Raw genomic sequence first — 11,493 nt, forward strand, 5'->3', positions numbered from 1 at the left:
GAAACTCAATTTCAGTTCAAACGAAATCAGTCAAAGGGTTTAGGATATGATAATGTACCTCCGCCTTATAATCATACATATCAGTATCAACCCATATCTAAGGATGAGATTGCCAATGAACCGTTTATGGTTTATGGCAAGCCATCTGGTTTCGTTACAGGCAGATTTATTAATGTTGAAAGTACTAACATTTCTACTTCCCCTGCAGATCAACCATTAGATCAGGCAAAGCGTGAAGCTGGAGATTCTGTTTCTGTTTCTAATTCTGATATTTCTGTTTCAAATGAAAAAGTCTTTGTTTCTGATGTTAAGACTGATAATGTTTCGTGTGATGTTTCTACTTCTGCTACAGTTGAACTTAATTTCTTTGATATGTTTGATGAATTGTTTGGTAATTCTGATGCTTGTGATTCTCATGAAAACCCATCAATTCCTCAAGTCACACCTTCTGAGGCACCCTCACTTATCTCACAACCTATTTCTCATGCATGTTCTTCTGAGAAGAGTAAGAGTGTCTGTCAAGAAAATAAATCTGAGAAATGTAGTACAAGTTTAAATAATAAACATATTTGTTTTAATTGTGGTGTTGGTGGTCATATAGCTAGGAATTGTCAAAATAGGATCTTTGTGAACTATATGTCACCAAGAGGAGAGAATGAATCTCGATGAAGGTCTTTAATTAGAAAATCCTTAAGAACTCGTTCTCGAAATGATGATTGGAAAGATGATCGAAGCAGAAAAATGGCTGTTTTTCAAAAGAATAAAAAGGTTTTTACTAACAAAGCTCAAAATAGTTTGCCAAAACCGAACAAGGCTCCGCTAAGATCGGTTTCGTCAAAAAGCAATTCTGGATCTTCAACCACTTCGGGTAGAACATCCAGAGGATCTGTGCAAACTCATAAGAAACCTATTTCAAAACCACCTGAGAATGTTGTAAAACCTAAATATCATTGGATGCCCAAATCAATTTCCAATCCATCATCTCCATCCTCTGAACTGATTAGGAACGAGGATCCTAATTTGAAATCTTTAAAAGATAAATCAGAGAAAGCGAAAAGGAAATCCAGGACAGTGATGACCTGGGTTCCCAAATCTAAATGATCCCGCTCATCTTGCAGGGACAGTTGCGGAGGAATGTCGTCCGTCCCTGGTACGTCGACAGCGGCTGCTCCCGGCATATGACTGGAGACATCTCCCAATTGAGCGACATTCAATCTTTTAATGGGGGTTATGTTTCCTTCGCGAGCGGAGATGGTGGCAAGATCACTCAAAGAGGAACTGTTACAAATGGAGTGCTAAGCTTTGAGAATGTCAACTTTGCTCCCGAGTTAAAGCACAACTTGTTGAGTGTTTCTCAAATTTGCGACAAAGGCTATTCTACCCATTTTACCGATAAAGAATGCATGATTCTCAAGCCAGGCATTGTCATCCCGGAAGAGGGGCTTCTCGTCAAATCTAAGCGGGATGGGAATGCTTAAATTATTGACATGAACAGAAACATCCCTGAACAAGTCACTTGCCTATTCTCAAAAGTCTCCGAACAAAACGCAATGTTGTGGCACCGACGACTCGGTCATGCTAACGCGAAAAACCTGAATCGCCTTGCTAAGAATGAGATGGTCCGAGGCTTACCTGTCAGAGACTTTATTACATTTGAGAAGTGTGTGTCCTGTGCCCAAGGAAAGCATCATAGAAAACCACACATGCACAAGCAAGTCAACTGAATCAGTCAGGTGCTCCAACTATTGCATATGGACTTATTTGGTCTGGTCAACGTCCTGAGCATCAACAGAAGCTCGTACTGTCTAGTTGTGATCGATGATTTCTCTCGTTTTACGTGGGTCTTTTTCTTATCCAACAAAGCGGGGGTTGCTCATCTGATAAAGAAGTTCATTGTGATGATTGAGAAAAAAACCAACAACCAGGTGAAGGCGCTTCGTACTGACAATGGAAATAAGTTCAAGAATGCGGTTCTTGACCATTTTTGCGTAGAGAAGGGGATCGTGCGTCAATACAACTCTGCTCACACGCCTCAACAAAATGGCGTTGCTGAAAGGAGAAATAGAACTTTAAAAGACGCTGCAAGGACAATGCTTTGTGATTCAAACTTACCTGTTTTCTTTTGGGTCGAGGCGATTAACACTGCTTGCTACGTGCAGAATCGTGTTCTAATCAACAAAGCACAGATGAAGACATCGTACGAGATTCTCTATGGACACAAGCCTTCAGTAAGCCATTTCCATGTATTTGGCTGCCCTTGCACCCTTCTTCACTTGGAATCCAACCCTAAATTGAATGCCAAAGCCGATGATTGTTACTTTATAGGATATGCTACGCGCACCGCATATAGGGTTTACAAAAGAAGACTAAGCAGATTGTTGAATCCTATGACGTGCGCTGGTTGGAGGAGAATGAAACAGACGCTCGAGTGGGTCCTGAGTGGTTATTTGATTACACAGCGGTTTTCAAATCCTTAAATGTGTCTTCAGATGGCTCAAATGGATCCTCTTCTGGTTCGAAGATTGTTTCAGAAGACGAAGACGAAGAAGTTGTTTACAGACCTCCAACGGTTGAGGGGGAGTCCTCTGCTCTATCTGAGGGGGAGTCCTCTGCTCCACCTAAGGGGGAGTCATCTGATCAACCTGATAGTCCAGAGTCTAAAGTTTAAGATGGAACTCATGATGCTGATGCTACACCTCTTACCCCTATTGAAAGAGAGTTCATGTCTAGAGATGCTTCCGCTGTCAATCCAACCTTTATGGAACTACTCTTTCCTAAAGAAATTGCTAATGAGTTTGTAGCAGATCCATCCAATGTGGATCAATCAACAAATGATGGAGGTTTCAACATTCACACTCTTCCTGTTTCACTCAATGATATCAGCCAAGACATTCCTTGCGATCATCTGATCGATAACGTCATTGGCCAGCTGGGTGACGGAGTTAAAACCAGAAGTCAGAGTGGAGATGTCAATGCATGTCTCTATTCTTGCTTTATATCTCAAATAGAGCCCAAGAACGTTGACATGGCTTTGAATGAGCCCAGCTGGGTAGATGCGATGCATGAAGAGCTAAATCAGTTTGAAAAGCTCGGGGTTTGGAAGTTGGTTGAGTTACCGAAGGGCAAAAGGTCTCTTGACAGGCGTTGGGTCTATCGTAACAAGCAAGACGATTCTGGTGTAATAGTGCGCAATAAAGCAAGGTTGGTGGTTCGCGGGTTTCGACAAGTTGAGAATCTTCACTATACTGAGGTTTATGCTCCCGTGGCTCGATTGGAGGCTATTCGTATCTTTCTCGCATATGCTTCCTACATGAACTTCACGGTCTACCAAATGGATGTCAAGACTGCCTTCTTGTATGGCAAGGTGAAGGAAGAAATCTATGTTGATCAACCCCCTGGGTTCGTTAACTCCAAGTTTCCTAATCATGTCTACAAGTTGGACAAGGCATTGTATGGGTTACATCAAACTCCTCGAGCATGGTATGCGACTCTAACAAAGCATATGCTCGAGCATGGATACTCTCGCGGCACTATTGATCAAACTTTATTCATCAAGCATGTTGGTAATGATCAGATACTAGTCCAGATCTATGTTGACGACATTATCTTCGGGTTTACCTGTCCACATCTTTGCACAGAGTTTGAAGGCGTGATGAAAAAGCGGTTTGAGATGAGTTCATTGGGTGAAATGACCATGTTTCTGGGGCTTCATGTCAAACAAAATTCAACTGGAATCCTGCTACACCAAGCTAAGTATGTGGAGGATATTCTTGAGAAGTTCGGGTTTCAAGACGCAAAACCTACATCGACACCAATGGCTGAAAGACCCCTGCTGAATCCAGATATTGATGGCGAATCCGTAGATCAGACACACTACAGATCGATGATCGGATCGTTGATGTATCTTACTGCAAGTCGTCCCGACATCATGTTTGCAGTTTGTCAATGTGCTCGCTATCAGGCTAATCCTAAACTCTCTCATCTTATTTCTGTCAAAAGAATTTTTCGGTATATCAAAGGCAGCCCAAAATTGGGTCTTTGGTATCCGAAAAATTCTGAATTTGATTTATGTGCTTTTGCTGACAGTAATTATGGAGGCTGTGAGCTTCACAGGAAATCAACATCAGGAGGGTGCCAATTCCTTGGCGATAGGTTGGTGTCGTGGCAGTGCAAGAAACAGCATACCGTCTCTACCTCAACAGCAGAAGCGGAATACGTTGCTGCATCTACCTGCTGTTCTCAAGTTATCTGGATCCAACATCAGCTGTTGGACTACGGTTTGAATTATCTAGAAACCCCAATTCACTGTGATAATGAGGCCGCAATTCAAATAACTAAAAATCTTGTCCAACACTCCAAGACCAAGCACATTGATATCAAAATTCACTTTATCAGAGATTATTATGAGCGCTCGCTCATTAGGCTAGAACAGGTTCCCACTGCCAATAATGTGGCGGATCTGTTCACCAAGCCTTTTAACAAAGCTCGATTCGATGTGCTTGTGGGTTTTTTAAAAATGATTCGTTTTGAGGATTAAATTTTTGTTATTCATTAGGTTAGTTTAAATTTGCGCATTTTAGTGTTTTCATTCTCACCCATGCACAAATTTAGGGGTAGAAATAAACAAAAACCAAACAAAAAAATTGAAAAATTAAAAAATCCAAAAACATCTTGTTTCTGTTTTATTTTTTTTCAGAAAACATTCAAAAATCCAAAAACATTAAAAATTCAGAAAAATCAAAAATATTGTCGCTTTCAGTTTTGCTTGTTGATATAATACTGGGAAGTGATATTATCAAGTGATAACAGACAATCTGAGTCTACGTAACGTACCCAAAGTTGAAGGGTCTATGCTCTGGGTTTGATGCGCTGGTAGGCACGAAAGATTCTAAATGGACATGACTAGGCAGAGTTGAACTTAAGGAAGTCATAGACTTGACAAATCTTGACCTAGTTAGATCCGTTTAGCCTGACAATATGACGCTTGGATAGGTTGAGCAAGGAGATATATATGAGAATCTACTGGTCACATTAAAGAACCTGTACTTGGAACCGTGGATTAACTTTTCCTCGATGTGTGGATTCTGTCCTTAATTCCGGTATAGATGGGGTGACTGGTAAATTCCGATGAATTAGGTCTGTAGAAAATTGTTTTCTTTCTCTATCTGTTTGTTAGTCATATGTTACCTCCTCTGCGTGACTCAAAATCCGACCTGGACTGTAGCATATGCAATTCTATTTCTCTGCATCTTCTATCTATGCAATTCTTTCTATCTGTTAGCCATATACTGTCTCCTTTGCATGACTCACAATCCGACATGGTACACAGTATATGCACCATTCTACTTCTCAATCCCTCTAAAACTTCAGTTAGTCATATGTTCCACCCTCTGCGTGATTCGAAGAGATCCGACCTGGGTGTATAGCATATGCATTCTAAATCTATCTTCTCTCTTAATGATTGTCTGCTCACCCGATGTAAGGAGTATTCTGGAAGTCCTTGATTACTGGAGCATATCAGGAAGCAGGAAACATGTTCCAGTACAATTAAAATTGAACACTCACAGATTATCTATAGATCTCGCTGCTAAATTTAGGTGGACAACAATATCCCTGGTCGTCGTCAGCTGAATGGTCCTTAAGATATAGTATCTAGGAACTTAGGATCACTTTGTCTTATAATTAATAGTATGTCCTAATTTTGTCACAATTTTTCGTGTTTAAGTGGACCACAATACCGGCGATCAACCAGACAAAGACGTGAAGATAGACGGTACCGACAAGTGGCGTAAGGCTGTCTAACAACTTTGATCCCAGTGTCACAAGATAATTTTAAGTGAATTTTGAGATAAATTTTGTTTGTGGTTATTCTAATTTTTTTTAAATAGATATACCCTATCTTCATTCATCTTATATAATTGAAGCAAAACCAGATTCAAAACCATATAACATCTTAAATAACTATATGCAGTCATGATCATATAAGCGATAAAGAATATAACTTGTAAAAAATATAACCTTATTCTCCTAAAATTAGCTTCCAAGTAGTTATGAACAAAAAGTTTGGATGAAGTAATATCAAGTCATTTATCAAGCTCCACAGCCTTATCTGCACCCATCGATCTATAAGGCGCTATGTTGATCGTTGTTCTCAGATGAAGCAGTATCTCATTGTCAATGCAGTCATACAAATTCTTGCAAAGGACATCAGTAACCTTGGAAAGTGCAATAATCCGCATTCTCGAATCCATAACTTTGTCCTCGGAAAACTCCTCAAAGTCTTGTTCCAAAAAATGTGGTAATTTCTCAACATGCCCTTCAAGTTGCTGCTGCTGATCTTCAAACAAGTTCTGTTTAATATTCTTTTCCAAATTTGTCAATTCATCGCTAAGAAACGTGTCATTAAACATGTAAAACGCAAACGGATACGAATAAGAAAGAATCTACCTTGATCTAAACAGCCTTTTAGCCCCATTTCTCACCCAATCATAATCCTTTATTTCCAATTCCCTGGCTTCCATTTTCACTATTTTCTTCTCTAACTTTTCCTTCATAATGATTTCAGCCTTTAAGGAATCTGTATGTGCTTTGAATCGACTATGATAATGAGAATAACCCACGATTTCTATTTTTGCACGTTTTGTGTTTGCTATTTGTTCTTCATTGAACCTTCCACATGTGTGGTTAGCTATACTATCCCATGTGTGTTGTATACCCGTTGCTCCACCACATAGCCAACAAAATGGTTGACCACATATACATCGAACAAGGTTGCATCCACCATTTTTTTCAACTGGTTTATGACATTTTGGACAAGTTTTTGTATTAACTGTGATCCAATTACATGTCTCTGACTCATCTTGACATTTTTTTGACCAAAGTTCCCACATTTGACATGAACATGGAGAATGTGCTTCTGAAGAACAACTCACAATACTCATCATCTTCAACACGAATGGCATTTCGACAATGTGGGACACTCGGACACCATTTTACCCTTTTGTTATCTTCAATATATGACTCCAAAAGGTATCTTTCAAACTTTTCAGCCAAATTAGGATCCTTTTTGCTCACATAATTTCTGATTTTATCCTCATCACAAACCACACTGCATCTAGAAGCCATGCAACTAATTTGCCTACTTTGCCCCTCGTTTATCTTCACAACAAAATGCTCTGTCCAACAAGTGTTGCAAAAATAATGGCCACAATCCATTGTTGTCATTTTATAGAAGGGGACTTCCTCCAAACATATTTCACAAAGTACAATGGAAGATCGATGCTTTGAAGAAACATTGGAATCATTGGATATCATTACACATGCTTCAGTATAAAGCCTATCTTTTCCATTTTCTACAAGCACTTGAAAGACTTTATCAACATCCCATCTATGATGTATAAGTAGAGTCCTTGCTTGATGTTCCCTTAAAGATAACAAGTCCATTACTCTTTGTAGACTTTATATCCAGCTTGTCACCATCTTTGATCATCTCTGGGAATTGGTTGTCGATGAACGTCTGAATAAATCTCGGATATAGCAAGAATGCATCTCTGGTCTCCCGGCTTATAGCGTTGATATTTACCAAGATCTCATCCAAAATGAACTTCGAGAAGTTGAATTTGATGCCAGCAGCCAGTGAAACGATAGCCCTTGTGTTCCTGAGAGAGATTTTATCAGCTCCTGATCTCCTTCCCGAGATACAGCTCACGAACACATGCGCCAAAAATCTCCAGTAGGGAGGCAGAAGCTTCTTCACCGTGGGAGGGTAGATGCCCTCATATCCCATCCTTTTGAGAACCTTTTGAACATCATCAATCCCAATTTCAGTAGGAAAATCGGGTTGATCATTGATCAACAATGTTTCTCTGATATACTGCTCAGTGATTATGATCTTGCATCCTTTAACCACAGCTTTAACAGTGAACGCACCATTGTCTTTTGACATCTTGGCCGTCTGCCAGAACTCCCTAACAATGTTCTGATAAATGGTTGGATTCACAGTGATGGCACAAGCCAGTCAGCATTCTCTTAGTCTGTAGATCATTGATCTGAAATCTCCATGAGCAACAGGAGGTTCATCCAACACAATTGCCAGGTTATGCATGTCAGCAAACTTAAGACTCGCCATTGATCTGCACTAAACCAGGCCAAGTAAGAAAACAAAGTATTTAAATAATTAAAGCTTTAAGTTTTCTTAATTAAACAATTTTATTATGGCCTTAAAAAAATTATTTTGATCAAAAAATTGGAGTTTACGGTCAATATTGGTCAAACATTGAGTTTACGGTCCAAAGTGGGTTTACGGACGTAAACCCATTGCAATGGTCACCTGACCATAAACTGAGTTTATGGTCGTAAACTCAGAGGAGTTTACGGTCGTAAGCCCAAAAGGAGTTTACGGTCGTAAGCCCAAAAAGAGTTTACGGTTCTTGAATCTCCCCAAACCGTAAACCCTCCCCAAACCGTAAACGCCGACGAACACATAAACAACGATTAATCCTCCAGTTTTAGTCGAATCGATGAAATTCCTCTCAACTTCGGTAGCAATGAAGATTTCATGACCGGTGTAAACCTCAACACACTGCTTGAAAATATCGATGAAGTTGCTCATCCAGCAACTGAGATAAGGGAAAAAGAAGACGTTCTCGAAGCCACGCCTCCTCCTACCAATCCAACGGCGGATATAGCAATTCCTATGGTGACAGTATCAGGGATTCCTCCCCTTGATGTTGTTTTACCTACTTCTGAGCCATTGGAAAGTGATCATACAACTACACAAGCCTCTCACCCTCCATCAAAAAGACGAAGACTTGACCCTAGACAGGGAATTCTTGATTCGAGTTCACTTCAAAGTTTTACAGCTCCACCAACAACAACTCCAGTTATCATCTCATCTGAACCTATCAGTGAAGGTCCTAGTACCTTCTATGAAGCTGGTGGATCTTCCTTCCCCACGGATTTCTCTCCTCCCAGGCCAGAGCATGATGCTGGCTCGGTTAAGTTAGCCAGGTTTTTGGCCAGAGAACAACTCACAACGCCTCCCTCACATGGCAAAGGAATTTCTATTGGGGGTGGCAGCTCAGGAGAAGAGAATCCTTCACTTCTTGGACTCCAGAAAGAGATCGATGCGCTGAATCAGAAAAATGTTGATTTAGATCAGAGAAATATTGAGCTAGATATCAAGGTCGCAGACCTTCAGACTGAGAATACAAAGCTCAATATTCAAGTGGCCGAACTTATCGAAGACAAAGCTCTGAAGTCGAAGCAAATTACTGACCTTCAGACGTATTTCGGCCTGTTGACCGCCAGCTACTACGATCTTAAAAAGAAGCTGGAAGAAAACTTTGGCGTCAAATTCAAGTCATCTGTTGACGAGCCAAAGATCTATCTTCCTGATCAAGATACTCCTATAGTTCCACAACCTACAAGGACGACCACCATCGTTAATCGCTTTGAGAAAGAACCGGCTCAGGCTCCAAGTATAATGGCATTAAAACGCGCTAAATTGGCCAAGTCAGCTGAAAAGGGTCAACTTCTATTCAAAAGGAGCGCAGATCATAATGCCCCCTGGGATGAACAAAAGATCACCGTTACGGATCTGGGCGAACATCGTTTCAGAGACGTTTATGGTGATAGGTCAGGAATCATCTCGTGGGGATTCCATGACACTATGAATATGTTTATGGTGAGAAGAAAGAGCGGAAATACTGAATTATTCAAAGATGCTCATGATTTTCATTCCTTTACCAGGATTGATCTTACAGAGCTGTCTAAAGCTCCTTTCTCAAATCCATTAAACAATCCTAGGGCGACTCAGTTCAAATCATTTTTGGAAGATCAAGTAGCTAAGGGTTTCCCTTCAATGAAGACTGCAGAGTCTATTATCAAGATTTATCCTAGCGTCATTGATCCCAAAACAAGTCAGCCACTTCGATCAGTGATGTGGCCCGCTACTGCTCAAGTAAAGCAGGTTCCCGTTCTTCAAAATTATCCAGATGGATCTCTCGCATCCATGCAATACTGGGTGTTTGATGAATCTGCTGATGCCGCTGTCATCAAGCTTAAAGACGATTGTATCCGCTTGTATGACAAGAGGGATTTGCTTCAATTTGGCAAGTGGGACATACATCAGCTCTCCATTCATCAGATCAAGGTGGCTGAAGACATTTTTGAGCCCATTGCAAAGGAGTACACTTCGATGGTTGCTGAGATTATCGAGAAGGAGATGTGGAACGGAGCTATGGGAAAATCTGATGTGCTGGTGGTCGACAAAAGCTGAGTCCAAGCTAGCACCAAACCAAGGGGGAGATTGAAAGGTCCAGTTAATGTGGTTTGGTCTAGGCTTTCAATGTAATAGTTCAGTATGAGTCTGTAATACATTTTGAGAGTTGTTTAGCTGTCTACTGTTGGCAAGTGTGTTTACGACCATAAACAGAGTTTACGGCCGTAAACACGTTTACGGCCGTAAACCCAGTTTACGGTCGTAAACCCTGTTTGCGGTCCTGTCTAGTATAAATAGCGGAGGTATAGGTATATGTGTAGTTGTTGATGCCATTGCGTTTACAGAGTGTTCCATCGAGTTGTACCTGACGTTTTTCTGAATATAAACGTGTGCAAGCTCGATTTCTTTTCTTCTTATTCTTCTATCTGTGATTGTTTGTTGCTTGATCATTGGTAAAGATCCTTTTCAGGACTTTACAGAAAAAGGTGAAGCTATCTGGAGATCCGTTAAAGAAGGTCCTCATGTTCCAGTACGAACCATCGTTAGAGATGCTGCTGCAGCTCTCATGGGATAGGATGAACAATGTCAAGCACCTCTCACTACTGATGACATCAAAAAACTGCATGCATATCAAGTTTCATTTTTAGAAATGGTGTTTGGTGTTCCACCTTCTCTCTTTAAGAATACTAAACTATGAAAATGTGCTAAAGAGATTTGGGACACACTTCAAGACTTGTTTGAGGGATCAGAAAACATGAAGGATAAGCGCCTAACCTCCATTGTTAACGAGTTCAATACCTTCACTACAGCTCCTCGTGAATCTGTTGTGTCAGCCTCAAACAGATACCGAATCATCGTCAACAACATGACAGCTCATGGGATAGTTCGAACCCCACTTGAGTACAATCTCAAGTTCATTAACAGCCTAGGAAATGGATGGGGTAATGTGAAATCATGTCTTCAGAGTAATGGATCTCTGAAAAAGCTGAAGCTCTACCAATAGTTTGATGAGCTTCAAGGTCATGAATCAAATGTGGCACAAACCCTACGTGAACTCACTGGAGGTCCTCTATCCCTAGTCAGTTCCTATGATCCACGAACTACAAACCTGACCGTCTCGGACCCCTTCACTGCGGTTGTTCCGTATATCCCTCCTGTTCAACACTCAACTCTAACCATACCTTCCACCACAAACACCAACTATCAATCAATGAGTGATCTTAACCCTAAAGAGATGGACTCCGAACTCCGTTTCCAACAAGAAATTGCTC

At 40.7% G+C, this 11,493-nt stretch overlaps 1 pseudogene; it reads right to left on the minus strand.

Moving 5' to 3' along the window:
* Positions 1 to 5,984: 5,984 nt before the first annotated feature.
* Positions 5,985 to 7,449, minus strand: LOC145132884 (putative E3 ubiquitin-protein ligase ARI2 pseudogene; annotated as a pseudogene).
* Between the last annotated feature and the right edge of the window lie 4,044 nt (positions 7,450 to 11,493).

The sequence above is a fragment of the Lactuca virosa genome, chromosome 8, assembly GCF_052849685.1.
Source record: "Lactuca virosa cultivar CGN04683 chromosome 8, Lactuca_virosa_CGN04683_v6, whole genome shotgun sequence".
NCBI lineage: Eukaryota > Viridiplantae > Streptophyta > Magnoliopsida > Asterales > Asteraceae > Lactuca > Lactuca virosa.